Raw genomic sequence first — 11,398 nt, 5'->3', positions numbered from 1 at the left:
CCCTAACTCTACACCCCACCCCCACACCTCACCCATTCATGTGTCCTCCCCCCCCAAAAAAAAATGCAGCACAGGCATCACAAGGGTGACAGATGAGAAGAACTCTGAGGCTCTGACACTTCGTGACATAAATATTTATGTACCTAATAAAGAGAGAGACGTTCTGATTCGGTTGATGAGGTGCCTGGAAGGAACATCAGGACAAGCTCTCATAAACAGGGATCCCTAGAGCTTCCCGGGAAACAGATGCTCAGGCATGGACCCTGCTGACAGCAGCCTGTGTGAAACAGGCCCACCCATGCTGGGGGGTCGGCTATTTTTACCATCCTGTGGTTTATAGCTAACAAATGCTTGATACTCTTGAGTTTCCTCACAGAATTTGTATGAATCATTTCCTCCAGCTACCATTCCGAAATGAACATTCTCCTACGCATTGATGTCAGATGGAGGCTTCAGTGGAAGTTCAGCTTCCGGCTATGGCTCTGGAGCCATCCTCCTGAGGCTCAGATCTGAGGTCAGAACTCTGAGTTCTGGTCCTTGCCTTGCTTCTCAGTGGCCTATGAAAGACCTGGATTTGGTGCTTTCTCTCCCTGGGCAACAAAAGTGTTTATTCTACTTGAAAGAATGTGAGAGCTAGAGAAGTGAACCATGTTCTGTTCTCACTGCGATAGATGTGTCTTCACAAACCTAGTAGTTGTACACAGAAAGAGGGAGGGAGGGAAGGAAGGAAGGAAGGAAGGAAGGAAGGAAGGAAGGAAGGAAGGAAGGAAGGAAGAGGATACAGTGGAAACTGCGTGAATCTCAGTGTGTAGAATGCTTGGCCAGCATGGATAGAGCCCTGGGTTTAATTCTCAGCACTACATAAAACTGGATGTGGTGTGCAAGCCTGGAATCACAACACTTGGGAGCTAGAGGAAGGAAGTTCAGAAGTTCAAAATCATTCTTGGTTACATAGAGAGTTTGAGGCCAGCATGGGACTCACTGAGTCACTGTCTCAAATAAATCAATGTAGATAGATAAATAGATGGATGGATGGATAAGCAAGCAAGCAAACAGATAAATAAAAATAAATGACAAACAATGTATGAGAACTTGATGGAGTGAGGAAAATGTTATGTAGGTGGGTGAAAAGTGTGTTGATAGCATTGCATTTGCTGTCAGAAGCCAGGCGGAGTAAAGAGGGACACCAGGCTGTTCACGTTGTCCCTAACAACCATGCAAAGTGGCAACAACACTAATGTTTCAGTTTCTCCATTCCTCTCCAAACAGAGGAAACATGGAGACATGGATGCATGTCAGTGTGTCACCAATGCCATTGGAAGAGATAAAAATCTGCCACAAAAATCATTTGGTGTCATAAAAATGTTTTAAGTTGTTTTATCTTAGGGGAGATGTCTTATCATATTACCTCTGGCTTTATTGGTTATGGTTTCTTCTGTGTCTCAGCCCTCCTCAACCTGAAGCAAAGACTCTCATCCATGTCTATCGGCGTAGTCTTGTGGTCTCAGATACATCACCCCTGGCATCCACACTCAGGCAGAGCAAAGGCTATTAGGATAGCTGATGCAGCCCACAGAGCTCTGATAAAGGAGACAGGCTTGGAAAATGAGAAAGCCAGTAAGCACCCACTACCTAGTTCCACTTCATTCTCACTTCTGAAATAGACACTGATAATGGAGCAGATACTCTTTCCCACCAGGACCTAATGTCCCAAAATCTTCTTCAACACGGGACACCAATTTCTCATGACCAATGGTGGCAAGTTGATAAAATTTGTCAACCTTGATATAAAAGTAATTGAAATTCTTATTTGACACAATCTATTTCTTTTATTAAGAGTGAGACCAGAGCAAGATACCAAAGTTTCCTCCAACCCTCGTGAAGAGTACAAGTGTGAGAACTAACCACTGTGGAAACTTGCACTCTGAAATTTGAAGGATGCAACTCTTGTCAAATTAAACATGAGTTGCACCAAGTTCCAATGAACTCTTCAGCTGATCACTCAGCTACACTGGAGAAAGGAATCAGAATCATCTGGAAGCTTCTTATCATATCAAAGCCTACATCACCAGCCTGCCCAGAAGCACTTCAGTCTTTCCTAAATCCTATGACATCATAGTCATGTGACATCCAAGAGTGAAACAACTCTGTTTCAAAATCTAAGCAAGGCACATAAGAATAAGGAGGCAGGGAGAAAAAGTTGGGAATAAAATCACATGATGGCTTTTTGTGAAATGCAAGAGAAGAGATGTTAATAGTAGTAAACTGTTGAGTGATAATGACAATCTCTAACATTTATGGGGACATTCTCACAGTCTGGACATGCACCTTATCAGCACATTAACAAGCCTTTGTAGTGGGTGGAGCAAGCTCTATTTATAAGTAAAGTGCTGGAGCTCTTTACTTTACAAGGATAAGAAATTGCTCAAGGTCACATAGAGCTGGAATTCAAAGTCAGAATCCTCTTGCCTGGAAGCCTAGCCCTTTCCTCTTTTTTTGTCTCAGAGAAGACAAATGGAAATGACATTGGGCTATTAAACCTCCATTGCTCACAAAATGGGGCATTTCCCTGGCAGCCTTGCCCCCTCTGGGTAGCAAATATTAATTCATGTGAGCCTGTCAGTTGGGCAAAAAAGAATTATAAACACTGTCCTCAAGAAGGAAACTGTCCTCGTGGAGAGTAGGCAGGGATAACTACACCATGTATGAGGTAGGAAATGAAGCAAGCTTGAGGAGCCTCTGCCTCCTCCACTGTCTTAGCAGCCAAGACAGCACTGGAACCAGAGGTCTTCAGAGCTGTGGGGTGCAAGTGGTGGTTCTTCCGCTGTCTTTCCTCTAGACAGAGGAACCAAACCAGGAACAAAAAAAATAGAAACAATTGTGAGAAGTCCCAGTGGAAGGAAACCAAAGACCTGGTCAGCCATCCTATATTCTCAGTTATTCCAAGAGAAGGGATATTGAGGCTGGATTACATCGCAGCCCAAGTTTAAATGATGAGAGCAGAAAAATAGAAGCCTAGGAAAGTCCATTAGGGGTCAAGATGCCAGCAGTCCAAGAAAGGAATCCTAGATGGATCCAAAAGAAATAATGCAGAAGGAAGGGGCGGATTCAAGAATGAAGGGAAGAGATGTTATGGCATGAATATAGCCCCACACTGAAGAGCTAGGCAAGGAGAAACTGAACATGACTTCATAGAGTGAAGCCGAGCTTCAAGCACTTGAAAGGAATACTGGGCTTTTTTTTTTTTCACAATGCACACTAAGCACATGACAAACACTGGCTCATTTCATTCTCAAAATAATGCAATGTCATAATATAGAAAATGTTGTTAGCCTCGTGTTACAGACAAGGAAAGTTTTCAATTTTCAGAGCATCTCAGTTCACAGGAAGTAACATAGCTTGCCAACGCCACCCGGGTGGAGCATGGCAGATGTGAGAATCACACTTTGGCACGTGGGACCAGAATATACTAGTTTTAATGTCTTGCCTTTGTTACTTTCTGGTTTACTGCACACCAGAAATAGGACACAATTATTTAATATGAGCACCATTTCTAGATCCTGTCTCATGGAGGTTTTTGGTTATTATGTAAAAGCATCTATCAAAAGCAGCAAGGATCCTTTGTCAACTGTGTCCTCCCTTCAGAGTCATTTGTCAAATGCTTACACCTATTACTCTACAACATAACCATATTTGGAGATCTCTATCACTGTCAAGCTAATGTTTTGTTTGTTTGCTTGCTTTGAAAACAGGATCCCTGTATATAACCCAGGCTGGCCTAGAATTCTCTCTATAACCAAGTTGCCTCAGAAAGAGCCAGCCCCACTGGTATCTTGGTCTCAGACTTCTTACTCATGGAATTGTGAAGAAAAACATATCATTTCTTTAAGCCACCCTGATTGTGCTGTTTTTGGCCACGCTATTAAACAAACCAGTATTGTGTCCAACTACCTACATTCTAATTGCTGTGTCTTGAACTGACCCAAAAGGGAGTTGGAAAACTGCAAATAAATCACAGAAGAGGGTCGAATGTACTCAGGTTGGTATTTGGAGGAATTTATAGTCTTCCATTTATGTGAGCCAGGACAGTAACAACACAAAGAGATGAGAAATGGAATTTAATGATTATAAGAATTCCATATTATGCAGGACATAGTGAAACATAGTAACTGAGAGTTTATGAAATTATGTCAAAGACGCAGATGGTAATATATGGCAGCTGATAAACATAATACAAAAAGTAGTATTTAAAATCTAACAAAAAAGAAAACGTGAATAAAGAAAATACTTGCTTATTACAAAGAAGACAATAAGGAGAAAAGAACAAATGGGACAAACAATGACAGCAGCATAGCAACACGGTTAATATAACCATGAGAGCAACTAGAATTTCTTTGAAATGGTCTGAACATGCATATTAAAAAGCAAAAATTGGGGGACTGGTCAAAAAAACAAAACACAATTATATTTTGTTTAAGAGATGCCATTCAATTAATTGAAAAATAAAGATACTTTTGATAAAAGAATGAAAAGTCGAAACCATGGTAGCTAAAAGACATACAGTGTGGCTATACTGTGAACAAAGTCGACTTTAAGTCAAGAAGGACTTCAGGAAGAAGGTTAGATCACAATGATAGAAAGCATCATGACAGGAAGCTCTCATCTTAAACCCATAGGCACATAACAACATTGATTCAAAATGTATAAAGTGAAACTTGACAACAAATAAGAAGAGGGTAGCCGGGCGGTGGTGGCACATGCCTTTAATCCCAGCACTCGGGAGGCAGAGCCAGGCGGATCTCTGTGAGTTCGAGGCCAGCCTGGGCTACCAAGTGAGTTCCAGGAAAAGGCGCAAAGCTACACAGAGAAACCCTGTCTCGAAAAACCAAAAAAAAAAAAAAAAAAAAGAAGAAGAAGAAGAAGAGGGTGACATATTCAAAGTCATAGCTGGAAATATAAATACTACTTACAAGGACTCAATGAAGACACAGACAAAATAGCAGTGTGGACCCGGAAGATCTCAGAAGGGAAAATAATCGAGTTGACACAGCACTTGGTCAACAATAACATACAGCAAAACTGATGATAAAATGTCATAATAGAGGGCTGAGAGATGATGACACAGTGGTTAGAAGTGCATGCCTTTTTTTGTTTGTTTGTTTTGCAGAGGAATAAAGTTCAATTCCTAGCACCTGTGTCAGTCAGCTCATAACCACCTGTGACCCCAGCACCAGGGACCAGAAGCCTCTGGCTTCAGGCCCCCATGGATGCCTTCCACCCCAAGCATATACAATTGAAAAGAAAATAAATCATTTTTTTTATTTAAGCCATAAAGAAAATCTCAACAGGTTTGAAAGAATGAATACTTCACAGGGAATGTTCATGACCAGAATGGAAATTAATTAAAGATCAATATCAGAAGAATAACTCTAAAATCCCAGGTATATAAAAATAAAACAAAATTCTTAAAGGGAACCCACCCATACAAGAGGAAACCTCACAGTGAAAATTAGAAAATGTTGTAAAATATCTGCTAATGAAAGGTCTGTGTGTGAAACTATTGGCATACAAAACAGTGCACAGAGGGAAATGTGGGGTTTTAATCTCGTATCTAAAATGCAATGGGGTTTAAAATCAAAGATATAGGCTTTTACATACTGCACAGCAAGCAACAAAACAAAACAAAACAAAAAAAACAGTAAATTAAGCCAAAAGAAAATAGAAGAGAAAAATTAGTAACAAGAGCAAGAAAATGTTGTAATAGGAAGCAGGAGAAAAATCTCAGTTAACATAGATCCAGTAAGACTTACCAAAAAAAAAAAAAAAAGATACAACTAGCAATAACAAAATTCAGCAATTCCCTACAAATACTTTAGCCAGAAAATGTAAAATAATATGAATAATTTTATGCCAATAAATTGGACTATTTAAGTGAAATGAACAATTAAAAACACAAACTGTAAAAATTAATGTAAGGGGGCTGGGCTGTGGTGGTGCACACCTTTAATCCCAGCACTTGGGAGGCAAAGCCAGGCAGATCTGAGGCCAGCCTGGTCTACAGAGCAAGATCCAGGACAAGCACCAAAACTATACAGAGAAACCTGTCTTGAAAAAAACAACCAAAAAACAAAAACAAAAACAAAAAAAAACATCTAACATCCACTGATATGGAAAAACTTTCGGAAAACTGAAACTGCACTCAGAGTCTGTGCTGATGTCCAATGCTCCTGCTACCATAGAAGATCATGCAGACACCCAAGATCAAAGGCCAAGTTAGTGTCTCAGGGCCATGCTGCCACTATGGTGAGGGGTAGGGGCCCTCTTTCCTGAGTGCAGGGCCAGCTCTCCCAGGGCAATGATTTCATCTTGCACAATTCCAAAGGCCTCCTGAAGTGACATTGGTCACAGAAACCAGCACAGACCCAGCTGCAGCTAGATCACGGACCCAGACATGGCCCTTGGCAGTAGCTTAGGCCCAGACAACATCCTGATTAAGGATAGTTGTCTGACAGCAGCTCAGTTGAGAGGTATCAGCTGATCTCCATCACACCATCTGAGGAAGTAGGGCCTTCCGTTCTGAAGGAGGGAATCTGAACAATGGACCCCAGTGCCCACTCTTTCCTGACAGACCAGACCTTGACGACAGCCTGTTCCCAGAAGACCCTGGAAACTTGTCAAGTTGTTCACTGGTGGCTTAGTAATTTGGGGTTCTAAGAAAAAATATGAAATGAGTTTATTCCATTGTATTAGTCAGGGTTCTCAAAGGAATAGTGCTGATAGAATGAATTTATTAGAGTGGCTTAAAGGCTGTGGTCCTGCTAGTCCAACAATGGCTGTCTACCAAGGGAAATTCCACGAATCCAATAGTTGTTCAGCCCATGAGACTGGATGTCTCAGCTGATCTTCAGTGTACTATACATTGGATCATGAAGAAGTAGCATCTAATGCCAGTGAATGAATGAGCTACGCAAGGGCAAACAAGTAAAGGGCAAACACTTCCTTCTTCCATGTCCTTTATACAAGCTGCCAGCAGAAAGTGTGGCCCAGATTTAAGGTGGAGCTTCCTGCCTCAAAAGATCTGGATTTAGGGTGGGTCTTCCCACTTCAAATGATTTAATTAAGAAAAATCCCCAGACACTTGATATAGTGATATTTTATTTGTACTGAAATGTGATTTGTATGTTAATAAATAAAGTTGCCCGGGGGTCAGAGGTATTAGAGCCACAGCAAAAGCTGGGTGGTGGTGGTACATGCCTTTAATCCCAGCACTTGGTAGGCAGAGCTAGGTAGATCTCTGTGTGTTCAAGGATACAGTCAGCATTGGAGACACACGCCTTTAATCTCAATACCAACCATAGAAGATCTGGAGGTCTGTACAGACAGGCAGTGACGAGGCAGTCATGTGGTTGGGTTTACAACCAATGAGAAGGCAGAACAGAAAGTCTATATAAAGACAAAAACACAGGAAGTAGGTCTCTTGGCTGAAGAGGCTAGCTGCAGCAGATGGGTAAGGCTCTTAGCTCTGATCTCTTGACTTTCTTCTTTGCATTGGTTTTGTGTTTCTTATTTAATAAGACGGTTGGTTACATCTACAACTTGACTTTCAGTTAGCTCCAGATGTAGTCAAGATGACAGAAATAGCCTTCACATCCGCAACTGTTTTACATTCAAATGTCAAGAAAATTGGAATACTAACAAAATCAATTTCATTTTTAATAGTGATGTATTCTTACCTTGTATATCTCTAAATACTAAAAGTAATAAGTAAATCAGATTATCTTGATTAGCATTCCAATACTAGGTCCAAGGCATCTTAGCTAATATATTCCCATACCACCGCCATACAAAGGTGATTTTCAAAGAATTATTTCTTTATGTTGGCTTTGTGTATTTGTGCATCTATGTATGAGTGTGTGATGTGAGTCTAAGAGCCTCTGGAGGCCAGAAGAGACAACCATATCCCTGGAGCTGGAGTTGTGGACAGTTATAAGCCATCCAGCATAGGTGCTGGGAACCCAACTTTGGTCCTCTGCAAAAATAATACACATTCGTAACTGTTGAGCTGTCTCTCCAGCTCCAAGCATACAGTATTTTAGGTTGCTTAATTTATGCTCTTCCCTCATCCTCATCTGGATACATCACATGCATCAGTGCAGACAGGGATTACTGGCTCCAACATGGTACACTGATGCACAAAAATAATGATGAAAACAGAACATAAATATAACTCAAAATAGCAAAGTAAACATAGAAAGGGGCAAGAATTCCAGGGCAGTGGATGTTCTAAGACAAATGGAGATTCTGCAACAGCTAATAATAAAACATGTGAGCAGGAAGCAATATCATGAATATGTGAACATAATATTTGTTAGATACTTGTTTCTGGCATATTATCTGCTGTGCTTTGCCAGATATTGGCAGAAAACTACTGGAGAATTTTGCATCATCTTCTAAAATAGTCTCCTAACTCATAAATGACTGATTAAGAATGTTCCTCCACACCAAAGCAATGAGCTCTCTCCCCAAAAGCAGAGGCCAGACCCAACAGGTCAGCACCCAAAGTTGCATTTTTTTTCCGATGAGCGCAAATGGGGCAAACTCTGTGATTGCCAGGAGTCATGAGATAAGAGCAAAGCTTGTGAAAAGATGTTCAAAAAGAATGCTGAATATACTCAAGTTCCTATGGGCATGCTTTGTTTTTGTTTTTTTTTCTGAAATGAAAACTTGAGCAATGAAATGGTCTTTAGCATGGGAAGGAAGAGGCACTATCATAAGTATATGTGAAGAAACACTTTGCCTTGGCATGAGTGACACCCCTCAAGTGCAAAGTTCAAATCAGCACTTGGCAAGTGTGTACTACAAAGAAGACATATTCAACTGTCTCTTAAAATTCAATCTTATTAGAATAATAACAATTACTGATTGGACTGGTTTTTATATTGAAAAGTAGAGCCTCAGTAGCCAACACAAATAGGTAAGCCTTGTAAATAGAAGCTGTCACCAAATCTCAATTCATAGTCTTCTTTTCAAACATGTAGTAGATGATGATCAATAATTTATCCCTTGACCTTGAACCAATGTCAAAGAAAACAGAACAATTGGAGCACTTGATTTTCCTCTGGGTGCACATTTGAACATGTAGGGAAAGAATAGTCAATAGGAAGAAGGCCATGCTGACTCCTGATGAAGAACACCTATAAAATGCTTCTATGAGTTTCCCAACAGAGGGGAAGAAAGGGGAAAGCATTCTTTACAACATGTCAACTATAGTAAAGACAGCGTCTCTAATCTCTGATCACTTTGTTGTACAGATTGACTCCAAAATACATATGAAATCACAAATAACTCGGACTGACCACATCAGGACCCAAGAATCAAGATGTTCCTCAGAAGCCCATATAATGAATTCAATAATTGCACTGATAAAAATTCAACTCTCTGTAGTAGCTGGTATTTCACTTGTTGGAGGAAGAAATTAGTTACGTACATGAGAAAATGTCAAACCACGTATGTCTTGAACAAAACACTTTCAGTGTCCAGGACAGCATGCAACAGAGAGTTAATTAGTAACCTATTCCCTGCTGTATCACAAAGAACGTGTTTGAATTTCTGAATTTCTTTGTGTCTAGTTCTAAGCATTGAGAGTCACAAGACACTTGTGTCTGTTCTAGATAACATGCAACTGTGAATTAGGAATCTCTAGCTGGGAGAAATGAAAATCCAGAAAACTCAGCATGGAATCTGACCTGTGGCTTGAGTTATCTACCTTCAAGTTGAAAAGACTTAATGATGTGAAAGCTGGCACCATCATCATTACTGAGGTACATGAATATTTATTAACTGTTTTAATGTTATTTAATTCTAAATTGTAAATATTCTCTTTTAACTGTATCCCAATTTGTGATGATTCTTAACAAAATTTCCTTTCCTAAAGCTTTGATTTAAATTGATTTGTGATTTCCAGACACTCGAAAGACACCGCTGAAGGTGACTCTGAATTCCACCACAAAAAGGTTGTCTCCCAACACCAGCCCCAGCAAGAACAAAAGCCGGAAGTTCAGCTACATAAAGTCTGAAGGATAGCACTGAGCACAAAGCTGGCAATAAAATGAAAACTCATATCAGCCACCTCCTCTCATCCTTGGTACCAGCTGTATGTCTTATTTTATGATAGCTACAAGTGACAGAGTATTCCTGAAATGCTCTTCTAAGCAGTCAGATTTTTCCAAAGTCAAACACTATCAGATTCCTGCTATTTGGTATGTACCGGTGATCACTCCCCTATCTGTCTCTCACAGTCTTCTCATCCCTCCTCAGACAGAGATCAAAAAGCCTTTCCATGACAAAATACTTGGCTTTATATATTGCCTGCTATGGACATGAGCCATGCTGTCTTTCTTTTCTTCCAACAAGCCTTGCTCCCTCACATAGGGATGATTTTAGAGAACATTTCATCTGCCATGTGGTCCTTGTAACCTCTACCCCTTTACCTGCTATGATCTAACATGAGTTCCCATAGTCATAAAGCTCTCCCTAGCATTTATACCTGCTGTACTTTTTCCTTTTATACAAAGATATAAGAGTCCAGGCTGGTCGTATGGTTTGGCCAGTAGAGTTCTTGCTGCATGAGGATCTGTAATCGGACCCCAGAACACAAGTAAAAGTTGCAGTAGTTCCAGTCAGTAACTCCAGTGCTGCAGTAAGGATGGCCGTGAGGGGCAAGGGGTGGGCAGGGAGTGAGATGGAGAGAGGAAGATCCCTGTAGCATATTGGCGAGTCAGCCTAGCTCAATGGATGAGCTCTTGGCTCAGTGAGAGACATCCAAAATTAAGGTAGAAAGCAGTCAGGGAAGCTGTGGTCTCCATATGCACTCACACATGTGTGTATGCGCATCCACACATAAACACACATGTCCATATACCCATATGAACATGCACATTTTACACAGATTCATACACATGGAAAAATATGTAAGTTTAGTAGTCTTTCCTACCTACTTCCAGCTAAGCTTGATGGACCCAAGGATCATGTTGTTTTGTTCCCTCCGGCTCCTAAGAGTAAAGTCACTCAGTAAATATTTGACTAAATCAGTAGAAACAATTTAAGCATTTTAAGTGGAGTTAAGAGTCTGTAAGCAGGTAGTGTGGGGTCAGATTTTTTTCAGGCTACAGTGTTGGAGTGGGGCTCAGAATAGAGTGGGCAGACTAAAGAGAGTGCAGTCACAATGTTATTGCCACCCTAGAAATGGGACACTGTGATGGCACTCTTGGAAGACAGTAGTGGCTGTCAGACGTGGATTGCAGAGCTAACGGGGTATAAAAATGGAAGCACATGGTATGGCCGCAGCAAACAGAATGGGGGCCGTTTCAAAGATGCTTCGTTGGCCCATGACCAACTT

This window comes from Peromyscus eremicus, chromosome 15 (genome assembly GCF_949786415.1).
Source record: "Peromyscus eremicus chromosome 15, PerEre_H2_v1, whole genome shotgun sequence".
In the NCBI taxonomy this organism is placed as follows: Eukaryota; Metazoa; Chordata; class Mammalia; order Rodentia; family Cricetidae; genus Peromyscus; species Peromyscus eremicus.
Note: the sequence above shows the minus strand (reverse complement) of the source record.